The sequence below is a fragment of the Panthera leo genome, chromosome D2 (assembly GCF_018350215.1).
Source record: "Panthera leo isolate Ple1 chromosome D2, P.leo_Ple1_pat1.1, whole genome shotgun sequence".
NCBI classification, from domain to species: domain Eukaryota; kingdom Metazoa; phylum Chordata; class Mammalia; order Carnivora; family Felidae; genus Panthera; species Panthera leo.
Window position 1 is genome coordinate 1 of NC_056689.1, and position 12,919 is coordinate 12,919.

A 12,919-nucleotide genomic window follows, 5' to 3' on the forward strand; every position below is an offset into this window, starting at 1 on the left:
CACTCACAAGAAAGGAGAAGGAAAAGATTTCTTTGTGTCCCAGGCCCTGTCATTAAAACCTTTCCCAATGTGGAGAACAGGTTTAGTTGCCCAGGCACCTTCAGTGTCTCAGCTGAGCGACCAGGGCCTTCCACATTGCAAAAATGCCCACGATGGCCAACAGAGAGAGCTCGAGCACCATAGACCCGGAGAGGCGGGTTCCTCTGCCCAGGCAGTGATGGCCAGCAGAGGGCGCACCATCGGCTTTTCTGACCCAGGGCACCTGAGAGCAGGAAGGGCTTTGATTGCTCCCAGAGGACTCAGGGCCTCTGCCGCTGCCTCAGTACAGAGAGCAGAGCTGCATTTCCAGCAGGTTGTGCCGCCCGCCCCAGGGGAGATCTTGGGAGCTTTGTAGCAACTTGGCATCTCCTGAGTCGCCAGAGAGAATTTGTCTTATTGTACTGAGTGCTGAGGAGTGGGCGCTGGGTGGCTTCCCTGGGCAAACTGGTTGCTGAGCTGCACAGGCCCTTGCGTTTTCTGGGCTGTTCCCGTGTTTCATTCCTCCCCTTCCCGGACAGTATTTGAACAAGACATATTTTACTAAAGGTCTCGTGGATTGCGGAGGCCCACGACATCACCTCATTGATGCAGTCGATGGTTTGTTGTTCCAGATTCAGGCTTGTTTCCGGGAAGAAACCCTGACAGAAATTCAGAAGAACGGGAGCTGCATTCCGTTAGGACATGAATACATGAAATGCTCGTCTTGGGAACCCCTAGAAGATTGAGCTGGGACCCACTTTCCGAGTCCTGCTAGAACCAGTGACCGAGGTAAGGGCACAAACTGTCCCCCATATCATACATGCCTTTTAAAAAGTTTCATGGTTATTTTTCCAACCTAATTAAGTGATTGCAAACTACAGAAAACCTGGTAGGTACCTGTCATTAACGTACGTTATCTTGAATTTAAATTGCAGTGAGTAAAGATACAGTGTAGTATTAGTTTCAGGTGTAAAATATAGAGCAACCCTTCCACACGTCATCCGGTGCTCATCCCAGGTGCACTTAATCCCCAGCAGCTGTTTCACCCATTCCCCACCTTGCTCTGGAAGCCCTCAGTTTGTTTCCTAGTTAAGAGTCTGTTTGTCACTGTCTTCTCCCCGCCCCCCCCCCGCTTTGTTTTGTTTTATTTCCATGTGTTAGTGAAATCATCTGGTATTTGTCTTTGTCTGAAAGGCTTATTTCACCCAGGATAACATTCTCTCCATCCAGCTCATGGCAAATGGCAAGATTTCATGTTTTTACGGCCTAATAATATTACATTCCATATACCACATCTCAATTTATTCATCAGTTGATGGATGCTTGGATAGTTTCTGTAATTTGGCTGTTGTAGAAAATGCTGCTGTAAACATCATGGTGCATGTATCCCTTTGAAGATTTTGTATTCTTTGTGGAAATACCTTGTAGTGAAATTGCTGGATCGTAAGGTACTTCCATTTCCAGTTTTTTTTTTTTTTTGAGAAATCTCCATAATGTTTTCCAGACTGGCTGCACCAGTTTGCATTCTTACCCACAGTGCAAGAGGGTTATTCTTTCCCCACATCCTTGGCAACACCTGCTGTTTCATCCTTCATTGATTTTCGTCATTGTGACAGATGTGATGTGTTATCTCATTGTACTTTTGAATTGTATTTCCCTGAAGATCAGTATTGTTGAGTATTTTTTCATGTGTCTCTTGGCCAGGTATATGTCTTCCTTCAGGAAATGTCCATTTTTGTCTTCTGCCCATTTTTAATCAGATTTTTCATTTTTTGGGTGCTGTATAACTGTATATATTTTGGGCACTAACCCTTTATCTGATGTCGTTTGCAAATATCATTCTGTAGGTGTTTTAGTTTTGTTGATTATTTCCTAGGTGATGGAAGGTTTTAATTTTTATGAAGTCTCATTATTTTTGCTTGTGTTTCCCTTACCTCTAGAGATATATCTACAAAGACGTTTGTACAGGCAATGTCAAATAAGATACTACCCGTGTTATCCTCTGGGATTTTTATGGTTTCAGGTTTCACATATAGGTCTTTATCCATGTTGGATTTATTTTTGTGTATGTTGTAAGAAAGTGGTCCATTGTTGTTTTTGTTTTGTTTTGCAGGATGCTGTCCAGTTTTTCCAAAACCATATGTTGAGGAGCCTTTTTTTAAGTTTATTTACTTATTTTTGAGAGAGAGAGAGAGAGAGCATGCAGAAGAGGGGCAGAGAGAAATGGAGACAGAGAATCCCACGCATGCTCTGCACTGCCCTGAGATCATAACCTGAGCTGAATTCACAATCACACGCTTTGTTGACTGAGCCACCCCTGTGTCCCAAGACTATCTTTTTTTCCATTGGATGTTCTTTCCTGCTTTGTTGAGAATTAATTGACCATATAGGTGTGAGTTCATTTCTCTGCGTTTCTATTCTATTGATCTATGCCTCTGTGTTTGTTGTTGTTGTTGTTGTTGTTGTTGTTGTTGTTTTGCCAGTACCATACTGTTTTGATCAGTACAGCTTTGTAATATAACCTAAAGTCTGGAATTGTGATGTCTCCAACTTTGCTTTTCTTCTTCAAGTTTGTTTTGGCTGTTTGGGGACTTTTGTTATTCCATACAAATTTTGAGATTATTTGTTCTTGTTCTGTCACAAATGTTTTTGTTAGTGTGATAGGGATTTCATTATATGTGTAGATTGTTTTGAGGAGTGTAGACATTTTAAACAGTATTTTGTGCTTCCCATCCATGAACATGAAATGTATTCCATTTCTTTGTGTCCTCTTCCATTTCTTTCATCAGTGTTTCATAGACTTTAGAGTACAGGTCTTTCAACTCTTTGGTTAGGTTTATTCCTGGTTTCTTGTGGTATTTGTGAGCCTGTCAATGGGATTGATTCCCTTACTTTCTCTCTGTGTTAATTCATGATTTGTGTTAGAAATGCAATACATCTATGTAGCTTGATTTCTGTATATTGTGACTTGTGGAATTCATATATCAATTCTAGCATTTTTTAAGGGAATCTTTCATGTTTTTTATAGAACACATCATGTCAGTTCCAAATAGCGAAAGTGCTACTTCTTCCTTGCCGATTTGGATGCCTCTTATTTCTTTTTGTTGTCTGAGTGCTGTGGTTAGGGTTTCCCGTACTATGTGGAATAACAGTGGTGAGAGGGGTCATCCCTGTTTTGTCCCTGACCTTGGAGGAAAAATTTTCAATTTTTCCCCATTGAGGATGAGATGAGCTGTGGGTTTTTCCTAGATGACCTTTATTATGTGCAGGTAGGTTGACTCTCAATGTACTTTGCTGAGGGGTTTTATCATGAATGGATGTGACATTCTGTCAAATAGTTTTCCTGCATCTGTTGAAAGCATCGTATTGTTCTTATCCTTTCTTCTATTACTGTGGTGCATCATGTTGATTGATCTGTGAATGTGGAACCACCCTTGCAGCCCAGGAATATATCCCACTTGATTATGGTAAATGATTCTATTAATGTATTGTTGACTTTAATTTGAAGGTATTTTAATAAGAATTTCTGCATACATAGTCATCAGGCTATTGGGCTGCAGTTTTATTTAAAAAAAATTTAAACATTTTAAATGTTTATTTCTTTCCTTTGAGTACATAAAAGTGAGGGAGGGGCTCAGAGATAGGGAGAGAGAGAATCCTGGCCATGCCCCACACTGTCATGGCAGGGTCCAACATGGGACTCGAACCCACGCACTGCAAGATAATGTCCTAATCCGAAATTAAGAGTTGGAGAGTAAACAGCCCGAGCCACACAGGCGCCCCGCCAGTTTTCGGTTTTAGTGGAGGCTTTATCTGGTTTTGGTATCAGGGTAATGATGGCCTCATAAGATGAATTTATAAGTTTTCCTTCTTTTTTATTCTTCGTAATAATTCGAGGAGAATACATATTACCTCTTTCTTAAATGGATGGTAGAATTCATCAGTTAAACCATCTGGCCCAGAACTTTTGTGTTGGGGGGAGATTTTTTTATTACTGATTTGATTTCTTTCTCTTTTCAGAATATATGTATCTTCCTGTTTCAGTTTTGGTAGTTTGTGTGTTTGTAGGAATTTGTCCATTTTTCTCAGAGTGTCCAATTTGTTGCATATAGTTGTTCATAATATTAACTTCTAACTGTGTTTTTGTGGTGTGGACTGTTATTTCTCCTTTCTTATTTGTGATTTTATTTATTTGAGTCCTTTCTCTCTTCTTACTGAAAAGTCTGCCTAGAAGGTTTTCATGTTGATTACTGTTTTCAAAGAACCAGCCCCTGGTTTCATTGATTGTTGTCTAGTGTCTTTTTGGTTTGAATATCCCTTATTTCTGTCTGAATCTCTATTACTTCCTTACCTTCTGCTGTTCTTCTTCTGATATGTGACCTAGAATATGATCAACTCTGGAGAATGTCCCATGTGCGCTTGAAAAGAATATGTACTCTGCCATTTTAGTATGGAGTGTTCTCAATATATCTGTTAAACCCATCTGGTCCAGTGTGTCATTCAAAGCCATTGTTTCCTTGTTGATTTTCTGTTTACAGCTACTGTCCATTGATGTGAGCGATGTGTTAAAGTCCTCTACTATCGTTATATTATAAAAAATGAGATCCTTTATGGTTGTTGTTAAATATTTTATATACTTGGTGATCACATGTTGGGTGCATCAAATTTTACAATCATTGGATCTTCTTGTTTCATTTTTCCCTTTAGTATGAGATAGCGTCCGTCTTCATCTCTTGTTATAGCTTTATTTATTTATTTACTTATTTACTTACTTATTCATTTATTTATTTATTTTAATTTAAGTCATAGTTGACATATAGTGCATTCTCGGATTCGGGAGTAGAATTTGGTGATTCATCCCTTACATACAATACCCAGTGCTCATCCCAACAAGTGCTCTCTGTAATACTCATCCCACATCTAGCCCAGCGCTGACCCATTTCCCTCTATCAACCTTCGGTTTTTTTCTCTAACATTAAGAGACTCATGTGGTTTGTTACCACTCTTCTCGTTTCCTGCCCCCTTCCCATGTTTTCATCTGTTTTGTTTCTTCAATTCCACATGAGTGAAATCATATATTTGTCTTTCTCTGATTGACATATCTCACTTAGCATAATACATTCTAGCTCCATCCACATCATTGCAAATGGCAAGATTTCATTCTTCTTGAAGTTGAGTTATATTTCTTTGTATATACATATGTTTGTATATATGAACGTACACATATTTATATATGCGTATACATACATACGCACACACACCACAACTTCTTTATACCTTCATCAGTTGATGGATACTTGGGCTTTCTCTATAGTTTGGCTACTCTTGATAATGCTGCTATAAATACTGGGTTCATGAAATGTCACTATTAGGTATTTACCCAAAGTGTATCAAAATAGAGTCTGGGTTTTAAAGGTTATTTTGCCTGATATAAGTATTGCTACTGGCTTTCTTTTGACATTATTGGCATAATAAATGTTTCTTCATTCCCTTACTTTAAATCTGAAGGTGACTTAAGTCCAAATAAAGCTTTGTAGGCAGCATCTAGATAGGTGTTGTTTTTGTTCGTTTGTTTGTTTGTTTTGTCCATTCTGAAGCCCTATCCAATGTCTTATGATTGGAGCATTTAGTCCATGTACATTTAGAGTGATTATTAATAGGTGTATATTTAGTGCCATTCTACTAGTTGTTTTGCCATTGTTTCTTGATGTTTTCTCTGATCCTTTCTTGTCTGTAACACTTTTAGTCCTATATTTCCACTCAAAGAGCCCGATTTAAATATTCTTTTCTTTTGACTGGTAGTACATTTCTTTACTTCTTTTTAATATTTTTTTTTTAATTTAAGCTCAAGTTAGTTACTTTATATTGGAATACAGTTTCAGCAGTAGAATTTAGTGATCCATCAAGTACAAAATATACCCAATACTCATCCCAAGTGCGCCCGTAATGCCCATCACCCATTTAGCCCATACCCCTATTCAGTAACCCTCCTGGAACCCTGAGTTTCTTCTCTGTATTTCAGAGTCTCTTATCGTTTGACTCCCTCTCTGTTTGTATCTTATTTTGCTTTCCTTTCACTACGTTCATGAGTTGTATTAAATTCCACAGATGAGAGAAATCATATGATGTGTGTCTTTCTCTGACATATTTTGCTTAGTATAATCAAGTCTGGTTCCATCCATGTTGTTTCAAATAGCAAGATTTCATTATTTTTTACCACCAAGTAATATTCCATTGTATGAATATACCACATCTTCTTTATCCATTCATCTGTCAATGGTCATTTGGGCTCTTTGCATAATTTAGCTATTGTTGATAATGTTGCTATAAACATTGCAGTGCATGTGCCACTTCGACTCAGCGTTAGTGTATCCTTTGGATAAATACGTAGTAGTGCAATTGCGGGGGCCTAGTGTAGTTCTATTTTTAGTTTTCCTGACAAATCTCCATACTATTTCCAGAGTGGCTACACCACTTTGCATGCCCACCAGCATTTCAAAAGCGTTCCCTTTCTATGCATCCTTGCCAACATCTGTCTTTTTCGGAGATGTTAATTTTAGCCATTCTGATAGGTGTGAGGGGATATCTCATTGTGGTTTCGATTTGTATTTCATTGATGACAAGTGAGATTGAGCATCTTTTCATGTGTGACCAATCTGGATGTCATCTTTGTTAAAGTGTCTCTTCATGTCTTTTGCCCATTTCTTCATTGGATTATTTGGTTTTTGGGTGTTGAGTGTGATAATTTTTTATAGATTTTGGATACTAACCCTTTATCTGATATGTCACCTGCAAATATCTTCTCCCATTTCATTCAGTGGCCTTTCAGTTTTGCTGATTGTGTCCTCTGCTGTGCAGAAGCTTTTTATCTTGCGGTCCCAATAGTTCGTTTTGTTTTTATTGCCCTTGCTTTGGAGACATGACAAGCAAGAAGTTGTTGTGGCCAGGATCAAGGAGGTAGATTGCCTGTTTTCTCCTCTAGGATTTTGATGGTCCCTTTCTTACATTTATATCTTTCATCCATTTTGAGGTGTGTGTGTGTGTGTGTGTGTGTGTGTGTGTGTGTGTGTGTGTGGTTAAGAACATAGTCCAGGTCCAATCTTCTCACTGTCCAGTTTTCCCGGTACCATTTGCTGAAGAGACTTTTGTTTTTCCACTGGATATTCTTTCCAGTGTTATCAAAGATTACTCGGCCATATGTTTGAGGATCCATTTATGGGTTCCCCATTCCATTCCATTGATGTCTGTGTCCGTTTTTGTGCCCGTACCATACTGTCTTGATGATTGCGGTTTTCTAATACACCATAAAGTCCAGATTTTAATGTCTCCAGCTTTGTTTTCTTTTTCAACATGTCTTTGGCGATTTGGGGTCTTTTCTGGCTCCCTACAAATTTTAGGGTTGTTTGTTCTAGTTCTGTGAGGAATGCTGGTGTTATTTTGATAGGGATTGCATTGAATGTGTCGATTGCTTTGGGGAGTATTGACATTTTAATAATATTTGTTCTTCTCATCCATGAGCATGGAATGTTTTTCCGTTTCTTTGTGTTTCTTCCATTTCTTTCATAGATGTTGTATGGTTTGTTCCTTTATTTTTTTTTATCTTTGTTCATTTTTGAGAGAAAGAGAGAGCACATGAGCAGGGAGGGGCAGAAAGAGAGAGAGATGGAGACACAGACTCTGAAGCAGGCTCCAGGCTCCAAGCTGTCAGCACAGTGCCCATCACGGGACTCAGACCCACAAATGTGGGATCATGTCCTGAACCGAAGTCGGCACTTAACCGACTGAGCCACCCAGGCGCCCGCCCCTCTATTGTTTTAAGTGTACTGATCTTTTACCTCTTTGGTTATGTTTACCCCTGGGTATTTGATGGTTTTCAGTGCAGTTGTAAAGAACATCAATCCTTGATTTCTTTCTGCTGACTCATTATTGGTGTATAGAAATGCAGTCAACTTCTGTATATTGATTTTATATCCTGAGACTTTCCTGAATTCCAGTATCAGTCCTAAAAGTTTTTCCATGGAGTCTTTTGGATTTCCTTGGAAAGTATCATGTCTGCGAAGAGGGAAAGTTTGACCCTCCTTGCCAATTTGGACGCCTTGTATTTCTTTTTGTTGTCTGCTTGCTGAGGTTAGGACTTCCAACAGTTTGTGGAATAACAGTGGTGAGAGTGGACATCCCAGTCGTGTTCCTGACCTTAGGGGGAAAGCTCTCAGTTTTTCCTCATTGAAGATGATATTAGTTGTGGAACTTTTGTATCTGGACATACTGATATTCAGACAAGATCTTTCTATCCTTCCTTTCATGAGTGCTTTTTTTTCCATCAAGAAAGGATGCTGCATTGTGTCAAATGCTCTTTCTGCATCTATTGAGAGGATCATATGTTTTTATCCTTTCTTTTATCAATGTGCTGTATCACATCAGTTGATTTGCAGATATTGAATTCGTGGTGCATCCCAGGAATAAATCCAATTCATTGTGGTGAATAATTATTTGTATGTATTGTTGGATCCGGTTCGTTACTTTTTGTTGAGAATTTTTGCATCCAGGTTCATCAGGGAAATTGGTCTGTAGTTTTCCTTTCTGGTGGGGTCTTTGTCCAGTTTGGACTCAAGGCCAAGCTGGCCTCATAGAATGAGTTTGGAAGTGTTCCTTCCATTTCTCTGGCCATGACCTTATCTTGTTCATTCATTTGGGATGCATTCCTCTTGTCTTGGCATTTTGGCTGAGTATTTGCCTTCTCTGTGTTACAAAAGCTCATTATGTTATCTTCCTGTGAGATGAATGGCTTTATAAAATGGAGGTCATCTAGTGTCCAGGGCCTGACACATCAGGGAGTGTCTGTGGTGTGTGTTGCGTACACTGTTTTGTGTTCTGGCTGCACTGTCCTTCAGGCCAGTTGTATGGACAATGTATGGTCCTTGGCCAGAATGTGCTGAGTTTTGTCTAGGCCAGCTCCGATCTGCTTCTTAAATGAGACTTGAAATGACTGCCACTCGAAGTGAAGCTCTGCAGAACTGTCTGGTCAAGAGAGGTGGTGTGGTCCTGGGCTTCCGCTGGTCTCCTGGGGAAGGGGACACCTCCATTGGGACTGAGGCAAGCCTGATTGACCTAGAAGGCCAGTCTCACCAGAGCACAGGAATGTGGGGTTGGTGTAAGCATCTTAGGCAGCCAGTGTGGGATGACATTGTTTCCAGCAGATGGCTCTGTGTTTATGCTGTGGAGAAGAGGAGGAAAATGGTCCCACACACCTCCTCTGTCCTAGCTCCTTTGTCCCCTTGTTGTGAACACTGCCTCTCAGGGGTGCTATCCATGATGAGTGTATAATCGCCCCACTGTGTGCACCAGGCGATGTACAGGTCACTGTTTCCATACCATCTGCCTGTAAGTAGTTTGCTGCCTTCTCTCAAGGATTAGGCCAGTGCCCTCAGGGCTGTATCCCAGTCAAGCCTGCTAACCTTTGAAACTCCACATTTTCGGGGTCTCGATCGCTTGGTTAAGTGTCCGAGTCTTGATCCTGGCTCAGATCATGACCTCGTGGTCATGGGCTTCTCTCTCTCCCTCTATTCCTGCCCCTCCCTTGCATGTGCTCGCTCGCTCTCTCTCTCTCTCTCTCTCTCTCAAAATAAATAAACTTAAAACAAATTTAGTGACATGGAATACCTTATTTAGGTGAGATTTCCTCCCTGAAGAAATGGCAGGGGTCTATCAGTTAAATTTCCAGCAATGACCAGGAATTTCATTGCTGACTGGTTAAAGGTTACATTCCTACAGGAATGAATTTAGTGTTAGTGACATGAGGCCTTAACATAAGTAACTCCATGATGGTCCTGTGAGTTTTCTTTACATTCCAAACCCATATTTTTGCACATCAATTTTTTTATTAAAATCATAGCCCTAAATAATATTTTAGTCATCTACTGCTGGCCCAATGATCATATCCTGTAAAACTGTGACCATCTCCTAATCATAGATGAAGATCAACTCTGTGGCTATAAGGTTTTTGTGACTCTAAATTACATTGATGTATGTTACTAAGATCTTTGTGAGTCTAGGTTACTGCTGGCCTCCTGAAATCTTTGACCCAGGGACACCCAGCCAGGTTTCTGAGCCATCACTTAGCCACAGAAGGACCCTTTCCAAGTCACCTCTTCCTAAAGCGTGTCTTTCACTCTGGTACTTCTGGGTCTTACCCTTTTGCAGATCACATGCTGTGATGGACATCCCCTCATGAAAACCTGTCAAAGTGGACGAGAGAAACCTGCTTGCCTGTGACTGCCACTTCATGGTCACATATTTTCCTTCTGAAACCCCTTGAACACCATATCATTCTTCCAGCCTTTGAACATCTCTTCGATTTGGAAATATTTCATTCTCTTGTATTCCTGCTAAAAATATGCGTGAAAATATTAAAGCAAGGATTCTTTACAATAAGTGAGCTAGTCACAATGATCCATCTGGCCGTGTGTACGTATGTTTTCTTTTTTGGACACTCTTCAGGCATGATGTGAAGTACATCCTGTAAAATCTGAGTATCATTCATTATCTAGGATAACCGCCTCTATGGAAAGCCATTTAATGACATGTTCATTCAAGATCCGAAAAACGCTTAATTTACATACCACATAATACAGTGGTGTATACATACGTTATTATCTTAAAATATGTAAAGTGGATGTTTCTATGAAGTGTATATCATGCATTCAGTTTTCTGTACCATGAATGCTATTATTTAAATTACACAATAGTAAGAACAACAAGAATAGGTACATGGCCATCACTAGTAACTAATACTAGAACTAGTCATATAATATTAGGTGTTGAAAAAATAAAACCATGATTACTAATAATCTTTTCAATCATGGTGGGTTTCTAGTTACTAGAAAAATTGGGAAGATATTATTGAGTCTCCACATACATCAGAGTGTTTTCTGACTATTGATGTCCTCTAAGTTGATACATGATCACAATCAATATCCCAAAGAGATATGGTAGTATTAATTACTTTATATTTGTATTCAGATTGCTTCGGTTTTAACCTCTTCTATCCCAGACTCATCCCAGCTGGCACATTACAGTCATCCTGTCTCCTTCAGCTTCAATTGGCCATGGCGATTTTTAGATTTTTCCATATTTTTCCTAATCTGCAAAGTTTTGAGGGTACGTTTGTAGAATGTATTTTGTAGAATGATCCTTGGTTGGGATATGTCTAACGTTTGTTCAAATGCTTAGGCTGACTACTGTGTTTTGGAGCAGAAGATCCAGAGGCATAGTTCCATCCATAATTATCACTTCACATAAAGGTTGTTTACTCTGAAGATTTGGGTCTTTTGTGGTTCTGTACAAATTTTAGGACCGTTCTAGTTCTATGAAAAATGTTGTTGCTATTTTGATGGCAATTGCATTAATTGTGTCTGTTGCTTTGGGAAGTATAGACATTTCCATGAAATTTGTACTTCCGATCCATGAGTATAGAATATCCTTCCATTTTTTGGTGTCATCTTGTATTTCTTTCATCATTGTTTTATAATTTTCAGAGTATAGGTCGCTCACCACCTTGGATAGATTTATTCATAGATACCTTATTATTTGGTGTACAACTGTAAACGGGACTGTTTTCTTAATTTCTCTCTACTGCTTCGTTATTGTCTAGAAATGCAACAGATTTCTGTACAATGATTTTTGTATCCGGTGACATTGCTGTATTCATTCATCACTTCTAGCAGTTATTGTGTGGACTCTTTAGGGTTTTCTATATATAGTGTCATGTAATCTGCAAAGTGTGAAAGATTCACTTCTTCCAGATTTGGATTAGTTTTTCTTTTTTCTTTTCTTTTCTTTTCTTTTCTTTTCTTTCCTTTTCTTTTCTCTTTTCTTCTTTTCTTTTCTTTTACTTTAATTTACTTTATGTTGTTTTGTTTCGTTTTGTTTTGTTTGATTTATCTGCTGGCTGTAGCTTGGACTTCCAGTGCTATGGTTATTAAAAGTGGTAAGAGTAAACATCCTTGTGTTTTCCCTGACCTTATAGGAAAAGCTCTCAGATTTTCTCCATTAAGGTTGATTATAGCTTCAGGGTTTTCATAGAAAACATTTATTGCATTGATGTATGTTCCCTGTAAACCTACTTTAGGGGGTTATAATCATGAATGGATGTTGTAGTATGTCAAATGTTTTTTCTTCATGTATTGAAATGATCGTATGATTCATTTCTTTTAACATTTATTAATTTTGAGAGACACAGAGTGTGAGCAAGGAAGGGGCAGAAAGAGAGTGGGAGACACAGAGTTCGATGGAGGCTCTTGGCTCTGAGCTTTCAGCACAGAGTCCGATGTGGGACTTGAACTCGCGAATCATGGGGTCATGACCTGAGCTGATGTCAGACTGCTAAAGGATCGGTGCCCCGATCATATGGTTCTTGTCCTTTCTCCTGTTGATATATTGTATCACATTGATTGATTTGCAAATACTGAACCACCCTTGCAGCTTGGGAATAGATCCCACTTAATTGTGGGATATATTTACATTTCTTATATCTCCTTTTGGACTGTACCCTTTACTGTTATATAACGTCCTCCTCTGTCTCTTGTTATGTACTTTGTTTTAAGTGTATTTTTTCTGATACAAGTATTGCTACTCTAGTTTTTTTTTTTTTTTTTCATCCGTTCTTACACCCTATGTCTCTAGATTGGAGCGTTCATTCCATTTACCTTCAAAGAAATGATTGCTATGTATGTATGTATGTATGTATGTATGTATGTATGTATGTATTGCCATTATATTACCTGTTTTCTTGTGGTTTCTAATGATTTTCTCCGATCCTTTCTTGTCTGTCTTTCATGTTTTGCTTATTTTCTTTAGTGAAGTATTTTAATTTATTTATCTTTATTCTTAGCATATTTGTGAC

General features: G+C 38.9%; 1 long non-coding RNA gene across 1 annotated transcript in view; it reads left to right on the top strand.

Annotated features, from left to right (window-relative positions):
* Positions 1 to 267: 267 nt before the first annotated feature.
* Positions 268 to 12,919, top strand: part of LOC122202261 — a 30,581-nt gene continuing 17,929 nt past the window's right edge. Inside the window, exon 1 of the long non-coding RNA XR_006194555.1 lies at positions 268 to 807. This is a non-coding gene — a long non-coding RNA (uncharacterized LOC122202261). The remainder of the gene's footprint in view (positions 808 to 12,919) is intronic.